General features: G+C 42.4%; 1 long non-coding RNA gene across 1 annotated transcript; it reads left to right on the top strand.

Moving 5' to 3' along the window:
- The first annotated feature begins 390 nt into the window (after positions 1 to 390).
- LOC149271122 (uncharacterized) lies at positions 391 to 7,346 on the top strand. The gene is made up of 3 exons (XR_016279780.1): positions 391 to 441; positions 1,089 to 1,135; positions 7,203 to 7,346. It is a non-coding gene; the product is annotated as an uncharacterized LOC149271122 (long non-coding RNA).
- Positions 7,347 to 8,279: the final 933 nt, after the last annotated feature.

The following is an 8,279-nucleotide window of genomic DNA, read 5'->3' as shown; positions in this document are numbered from 1 at the left end:
GTCCCTTGAAGCCAAGGTGGTTAAGTTGAGGCTGTCGTACTTTGGCCACATCTTGGGAAGGCACGATTCACTATTGGAAAAGACAATAATGTTAAGAAAGGTAGGGGTCCTCACTCACAGCATGTTTGATCCTAAGCAGCAACGGGACCACATGCTGGTAGCAGTTTTGTAAGGGCTAGAAACTCTTTATGCTTCCTCTACTTTGTGTTCTTTCTCTGTCTTTCTGTTTTTCCTTTCTGTCCCCCATCCTTTCCTCCCCTTTTTGGTTTTCTTTCTCTTACCGGTAAACTTTAGTGACCATTTGGCTTGTATCATTCATCCCACTCATCTCCTGCCCTTCTTAATTTTTCTCCTTTCAGATGCATCTCCTATTTGTTTGGAGTTTGGAGCCTTGCAGAAGGAAGCAAGTATGGAACGGCTGGAGGTCCTCTGCAGAAATCGGTATCTATGACTCAACTGTAGCTTTATCTCTAGGAGAAATGGACTGCAATTTAAGTAATTCTACTAAAAACACACACACGAAAGAGCAATGAGGCACACATCTGTAGGACCATCTTAATATCCATGGCACTTAGCAGTTGTCTAGGTTTCATCGTCTCAGAGCTATGCAAGGGACAGATGCAGATGTGGATGTCAGGAGACAAGAACACAACGTAGTAATGGTTGCAAAACATCTAGGTGTTTGTAATTGAAAGGTTCCTCGACCGACAAGGTCTACTAGTACCAGCTGCCCTGTCAGAAAGAACCCTGCCAGGATAGAGAAGCAGGTAATGGTAATTTCAGATCTGAGGTGGATTGTTTTCCCATCCATGTTTTCTCCTACCAGCTCTCCTTTGGAAAGGATTCCAGGAGAGAGAAAGAGAGGGCTGAAATGATCAGACCGCATTTGTACTCCTGCAAGGGATAAGAAAAGCTGTCCATTTTTCTTTCTCCCCTCAAGTTCTTTCCAGCCAAACATGAAGAAATAACACAAATGTTTGGTAAATTATGATTAAATTAACCATAAATGAAAGTCTCACCCATCGCTAGTTCTACTTCACCCTCCTACCCACACCAGCTGATATATGTTCTAATATTTTTTCTTCCAGCTCTATGTTACTTGACAACTGGATTGGAACAATTTGTATATTTAAAGGTAGGCTGTTAAATAGACAGACAGACTTGGTTAAGGATATGATCACAAATATATAGATGTATGCATTGGGTGGATGGATGGATGGTCAGACACAAGTATATCCATACATCCAACCATCTGTATGGGAAAATACAGATTTCTAGCTGTTATAGTTATGAAGATATCCCTGAGATATTCCCATGGAAGAAGAGATTATACACAAGCTTAGCTAATGTCACCCACTGCTCAATAGGACTAAACTGAAAGCATGCTTGTGAGCTTCTTGGTTCAGGGAAAAAAGGGTTCAGTGAATTTATAAGTGTTCACCGTCTTTCCTATTGTCTGTGCTCACCCTCTCCATATTTGCCAGACAGTTAAAGCGGTCTCAAACTGGATTATTTCTGCAATGTGTTTTGGACCACTGGCCAGTAGAGGAGAGGAAAGGAAGGGATGGAAACGTGACCTTCCCTGTAGAACCAGGGACAAGTAAACTACTACAGTTTCTCCTACTTTCACTGTACTTCCTCATTCATAACCTTAGACATCTTGACCACACTCTGAATTTTGGAGGGTATGCTGCAGCCCTGGCCCAGCACTTTTAGTAAACATGCTGATGTTTAAGGCATTTGAACTTCTGATGGGGGCTTTTAACACACCAGAAGTCCAGAATAAAGAAATCCAAGTCTGCCTCTTTTATTTTCTCCTGACAGTCAGCCCTGTAATGAAGCTAAGTGGTTCTAAAAGGCTTGGTGGTTAGCAAAAAATATTGACTGTGGGGTACTCTTTTAAATTATGCATTAGATTCTTAGTATTATCATTTTGGAATCACCATAGGGTTCCTGTTCCAAGGGCCCCACCCATTAATTCTCAAATATGCATGCCCTACAAAATTAAAAGGCAATAGTCTGGAAGACTTCAAATAGCACTGTGTTTTGCTTTTCAGAATGTGTGGCCATCTCTTTCCTTGGAGATGCAAGTAACTAGGTTAATGGTCTTGGGGATCCTTGTCTTTAGATGATAATGCATATTTTATGTGTATGTATGTATGTGCTTATAAATTGCCTGTTAACTTATGGCAGCCACACAGGACCCAGTCCCTGGTGCCGAGGGCCCATTCACACTACACAATTATAGCACTTTTATTCCACTTTAACTACCATGGTTCCATTCTAGCTTAGTGAGGCACTGGAACTCTCTGGATGAGATTTCTCAAAATCCCTCTCTAAACTTCTAATCCCAAGATTGCATAGGATGGAAGCATGCCAATTAAAGTGGGATCATAGCACTATAATTGTGTAGGGTAGATGGGCTCCTGGAGCCAGCCAGCCCTGCCTCCTGTGCAGTAGTTAAAGAGATAGAGCTCTGCTGAAGAAAGCAAAGTCTGGAAGATTACTTTCAAAAAGTGACTATAACAACATGCAAAAATCATGCTGGGACTCAGAGCATCATCCTGGCATAGCTCAGGTACCCACATTCAGGGTTTTTTGGTTGTGGAACAGCTGATCACAGCTCAGATACAGAAAGCATTATATTCATTATAATGTTTTGATATTCATTCTTCTTAAAAATAACTTCCTAAGCTCAGGAGGTGGGGGGAAAGTGGCAGATTGGAGCATCTGAGAGATGTTGGCCTGCTGTGTGGAAATCAGCAGGCTGAACGATGGAGAGCTCACTTCCGATGCAACCCACAAGATGCCTTGGATTCCTGAGGCCACAGGTCTAGGGATAATCGGCTAATAGATCCCACAGAGCAAGGACAGCCAGTAGGCTAAGGAGAGCAGACAAAGGGCAGCCAGCATGAAGAAATTGATATTTACATTTTCCCAGGTTCATCACAGCAATGAGGCACTGCTCCGTGGCTGCAGCTCAAATAGATCGAGTAACAACAGCAGCCGGCATGCCATCTTTCTCTTTAATTACATCTTCCATCTAATCAGATTCCATAAGTTGCTTGGAAAGGCAGCACCTATTGATCTACATACCATTCTGGACAAGAGGCTGAATTATCCAAACAGCAGAAGGGCTCACAGAGTCATTGCCAGCTAATATGGCCATACTGTCATGGGGAGATGATTAACATAGATTTCTGGCAACTCACTCTGTCATTATCTGTGAAGTGTGAACTTCATAAGTGAGGTGGATTGCTCTGAGGCCAAGCTCATCAGACCAAAGGGTACTTGGCATTGTTGTGCTAAAGAGCCATAAAGCCCAAAGGCAGTAAAGGTGTCAAGTTCCTAAACATCAGGGGTTACAGGGCTGGATGGTGACTAGAGAAATCCTGATTCATCTCTACTCAGCCATGACCCTCACTGTAACCCAGTGACTCTCTGCTTCTGCTGGAACTATCTCTCAGGACTGTTGAATAGATACAAAAGGAATGAGGAAAGCCATCTGTACCCCTGTCATCTCATTAAAGAAAAAGGTGGATTGTAAACATAACTATTCTTGGCATGAAAACACGAAGTGAGTCATTTCTTGGCATGGATAGGTGAGCAGGAATTAGAATAATAGAATCTCAGAGGATAATCTAGTCCACCCCCCTGGAACTTCATTGTGCCCTCCAACTGTCCCAATTTGGCAGGGACAGTCTGGACTGATCCTCTGTTGTCTCACCTTTTAAGCAGCTTTTAAAATGTCTTGGTTTCTACCTTCTTTTTCCACTTTTCCCCTTTGTCATTAGCTTGCTTCCATTACTGTAAACAAAGGGGCTATATGGACCAGCACTTTGTGCCAGCCTGTGGGCGAGGTGAGGGCTGAGCATCCGCACGCTCCAAGTGCAGTGCCCATACAGCGCAGAAGGGGTGTCATAATGCCACACTGCGGGGCTTATAACACCCCTTCCAAGGAGTCGCTGGGGTCAGCTTCTTTTTGAGTCCTCCAAAGGGCAGAACGGGGCTGTGGCATGTGGTTACCACAGCGCCAATCCAGGGTGAAAGGGGGCAATATCCAGCCGGCCATCTGTACAATATTTGGCCAGCCATCAGCTTAAAAGTAGTTTGCATTTAATTAAATTGTCGTGGAAGTGGAGAGGATGGGGCAAAATGTTACCCTTCCCAGTAGGCTCAGGCAAAAGCAAACGGCTGTAGCCTCTGAATGGCCCGGTACAGATGGGCCCTTTGTGGCGCGCCCATGATGTGCTAGGGTTGCTCGTTTGGACTATGATACTGACCAGCTCTGGCCAGTGTTCAGGGTAGTGCAAGCACTAGGGTAAAAATATCCATGCTGGAGAGGTTTGGGCTAGATGGACCTTTGGTCTAAATCTAGCTGGTGGGGAATGATCGGGGAGATAGTCCAAAAGTAACTTCTCTAAGGGCCTGAACAGACAGGCCAAAATACAGCTGGTTTGGGCCACTTTGGAACAACACAACCAACAGGCTTCATTTATATACCGCTTCATACCGCCTAAGTAGTGTCTAAACGGTTTACAAATGTAAGCTAATTGGCCCCCAACAAGCCGGGTACTCATTTTAGCGACCTCCTCAGAAGGATGCAAGCCTGAGTCGAGCTTGAGCTCTTTTGCTGGTCTTGAACTCGCAACCTTATGGTTTTGAGTGAGTGGCTGCAGTACAGGCATTTAACCATTGCGCCACCAGTGTGCTGTTTAAATGATGCATGCGTCCTAAGAGGCTGGAAGCCATTCCAAAGCCTAAGGACTGGAGCACAGATTTGGCGCAGCTTCTGGCCTCTTAAGAAGTGTATATCAATTAAATAGCATACCTCCAAAGTGACCCAAAACAGCTTTATTTTGGCCTGTCTGTTCAGGCCCATTGAACCAGTAGAACCACTCTTCTTTATGGTTTAAATTCCCCATCCTTCGATTATGTCGGACTTGATCAGCATTCCTGTAGTTTAACATTCTTGAATCTGACACAGCCTTAGAAATATGGCATGAGGTTGTCATCAGTCAGCAGGCAACACACACTGCTCTGATTTCACACAAGGTAGAACATTTTCAGTTGAACATACCGTTCGCATATTACCCGTTGTTTCTTCCGAACCAAACGCCGTCTTATTTATCATGAGCCGATTGATGACTGCCTTACCCAGTGCATTCATAAAAACATTACTTTGGGTTTGTTGTTCCCTTTTCAGGGCACGATACATCAGAAAGGTCAATGCCTCTCAACTAATTCAGTTACAATGGGCTCATCTATCATATCACTCCTGCAAAGCCTTGCTTGGCTCACACAGCTCCTTTGACAAATGGCAAAGACCTGTGTGTGTGCATATGGGCAACTGCTTTAATTACTGGTGTTACAGATGTTACCAAAAAAAGGGGGAGGGGGTGTTTCAAAGCTTGAAAAAGTTACTTTTTAAAACGATGACTCCAAGAATCCTTCATCCAGCATGATCTCCCCCCATTATGTGATCTGAATAAAGATTGCCTCCCTTTCCAGAGCTGCCGTTTGCTTCTATTGGGTGAAAGCTTCTATTGGGTCTAGAATTACTGTATATACTCAACTATAAGTTGACTTCATGTATAGGTCAAGGACAGGTTTGGGGGTTAAAATTATGGATTTTGATATGACCCATGTATAAGTCAAGGGTACAATTTAGGGGCCTGTGAGAAAGGATCTATAGGATGAAACAAAGGAAAATGATGACAAAGAACTTAACAAAATTCCAACAGGCATAACTGTTGTTTTCCCACTAAAGGCAAGATGGATGAGAGAGCAGAGCAGAGTTAGTGCTTTCAGGACAGATTATACTTTTGCCTTTTACCAAGTGTACAGCACTTACATTGGCCCTTGGATAAACTGACTCAAGTTTTTTGGGTCGATTTCTAGACTTATACACGAGTAAATTGGACCCTTGTTATCTGCTGAGGTTCGGTTCCAGGATCCCCATGGATAACAAAATCCATAGATGCCCAAGTCCCATTAAATACAATGGCATAGTAAAATGATGCCCTTTATATAAAACAGCAAAATCAAAATTTGTTTTTTGGAATTTATATATTTTAAAAATATTTTCAAACCGTAAATGCTTGAATCCATGGATAAAAAAACCTGTGGATATGGAGGGCTGACTGATACAGTAAGAAAAGTTGCTGTTTCGGACTACCAGTAGCCACCATAGTTTATATTCCAGTTCCCTTCAGCTCTAGCCAACATGGTTAATGTCTGGGAATCATGACAATTGAAATCTGAGATACTTTATTTATTTATTTATTTATTTATTTATTTATTTCAGATATCTAGAAAGCACTAGATTGAAATACACAGGGACTCCCTGCCCAACCTGATCCCATCCCCAATTATTGAGGAGCGAGCCACTGCAATAGATGGGAATCCAGTTCCATCAATCGGGAACCAGATTATTGATGCTCCTATCCCCTCCACATGGATTCTCCTGTATGTCAGGCAGAAGTAGGGTCCCTGTCACAATTCCCCCTTGTACTGGATATTGCTTATGTGAGAGGTGTGCAACTATTGGTCAGGTGCTTCCCATTCAACGGGGGAACAGAGCCCCACTGTTCACAGCAATTGCTGCTTGGTAAGTGGGGACAGGAGGACTCTCATGGTCCCTAGATATCCCCTAAACTTAATCGTGAATGCAAAACAGTTATGAATGTGTAACACATCTGTAACCAGCTTAGTGTATTTCAGTCATTGTTATTTCTTATTTATTAGACGTCTCTATACATTATGTCTCTTCCCATCGAGGTTCCAAAAGGGATGTGCAATTAAAATCACGACAGAACAGAAACAAACCTTCTTTGAACACAGAATAAAGACAGTTCTTAAAGGCAAAGACCTCTCCATAAAATATTAGTTTGACTGCTAGTTGAAAACTCAACAAGGATGGAGCTAGTCTTCCTTCCTTTGGAAGGGGATTTGACAATCAAGATGCAGCTACTGAAAAAGTCTGGTCCTGTCAACCTAATCTGTTTGGATGATGGGACATGCAGTATTTAAATCTAGTGTCCTCTAGATGTTTCGGACTTCAGTTATCATAATTTCCAGACATTGGCCATGTTAGCTAGAGCTGATGGGAAATGTATTGTAAAGTATCTAGAGGACATTAGATTAACTATCCCTGTTTGTGGTAAGAAATTTGAGGTATATTTCTTATTCTTCTCATGCAGCTTTTCCTTTCATTGCTTCTCCAAGTATGAAAAGTTGTGATAGTTGATCTCCTGCATGGCATGCAATTATGAATTCCAAGCTATGAGCTCTTGAGACAGAGAAACCATGCTTCCTCTGATGCTAGTGACAGTAAGAAATGCTATCTCAGTGTAAGTAGATTTAAATGATATCACTCTAAAATATGATTTGATTTAGGTTTCATCGGTAAACTGGTAGAATTATCTGGGCATTACAGCTTTTAGGCTGAATTGTTATTATTTTTAAAACACTGATGGGATTATGGCCTAAGTAGCTTTTTGAAGAGCATCCAACAATGCAGTGGATAATGGAAGCCATATTTCCTGCCTGTAAAAAAAGTGCTCCTTTCTCTGACCATTAGACTGCCTTCCTTCTCTGTGGTTAACCAAACCAGTCTGGAAATCTATCTGCTACTGAGCTGAGTGATTCTTTGTAAAAAATATAGTAAAGGCTCGGAAGCAGACCAGGAGCCAATGCAGATCATATCACAGAGTCATATCTATAAAATAGGAAACCCTCCAAATAGCCTGGCTGCAGTGTTATAAGCCAGGCACAGTTATTTGGCCGTCTCCAAAAGGAGCCCCAGTGAACAACCATGCTCTTTCTCAAGCTGGTGCCCGCCAGGTGCATGGTCTACATCTCCTATAAGCCCTAGCTAGTGGTTATGGGCATTGTAGTCCAAAACATTTGAAGGCACCAAATGTTATAGTTATAGCTGCAGGTCTGTTGGGAGACAGTATGAGATGTGTCCCTTTAGATACATTTTATGTGTGTGGGTTGACTAAAGAGAAATCAATTATATGCTCTGTTTTTGACTGTTAAAATATATACTCAATGAAGTCATGGGAATCTCAATAATGTAAACATAAATTTCAAGTCATCTATAATGTCGCCTTGCAAGCTTATAAATATTTCCTATCAATAAAGTTGCTCTTTCTGTGCTCCTACACAGACTGCTGAGCTCTTCTGTTTGGGAAGGGAGGGCAGTCCCTTGATCAAGGATAACTTCCTTTCCACACAGATTCAGGATTGACCCGCAATCCACATAGTCTAAGGGT

Source organism: Sceloporus occidentalis, unplaced genomic scaffold (assembly GCF_023333645.1).
Source record: "Sceloporus occidentalis isolate IW3139 unplaced genomic scaffold, rSceOcc1.0.p SCAF_558, whole genome shotgun sequence".
Classification (NCBI taxonomy): Eukaryota; Metazoa; Chordata; class Lepidosauria; order Squamata; family Phrynosomatidae; genus Sceloporus; species Sceloporus occidentalis.
Note: the sequence above shows the minus strand (reverse complement) of the source record. Positions and strands in the feature narration are given on the sequence as shown.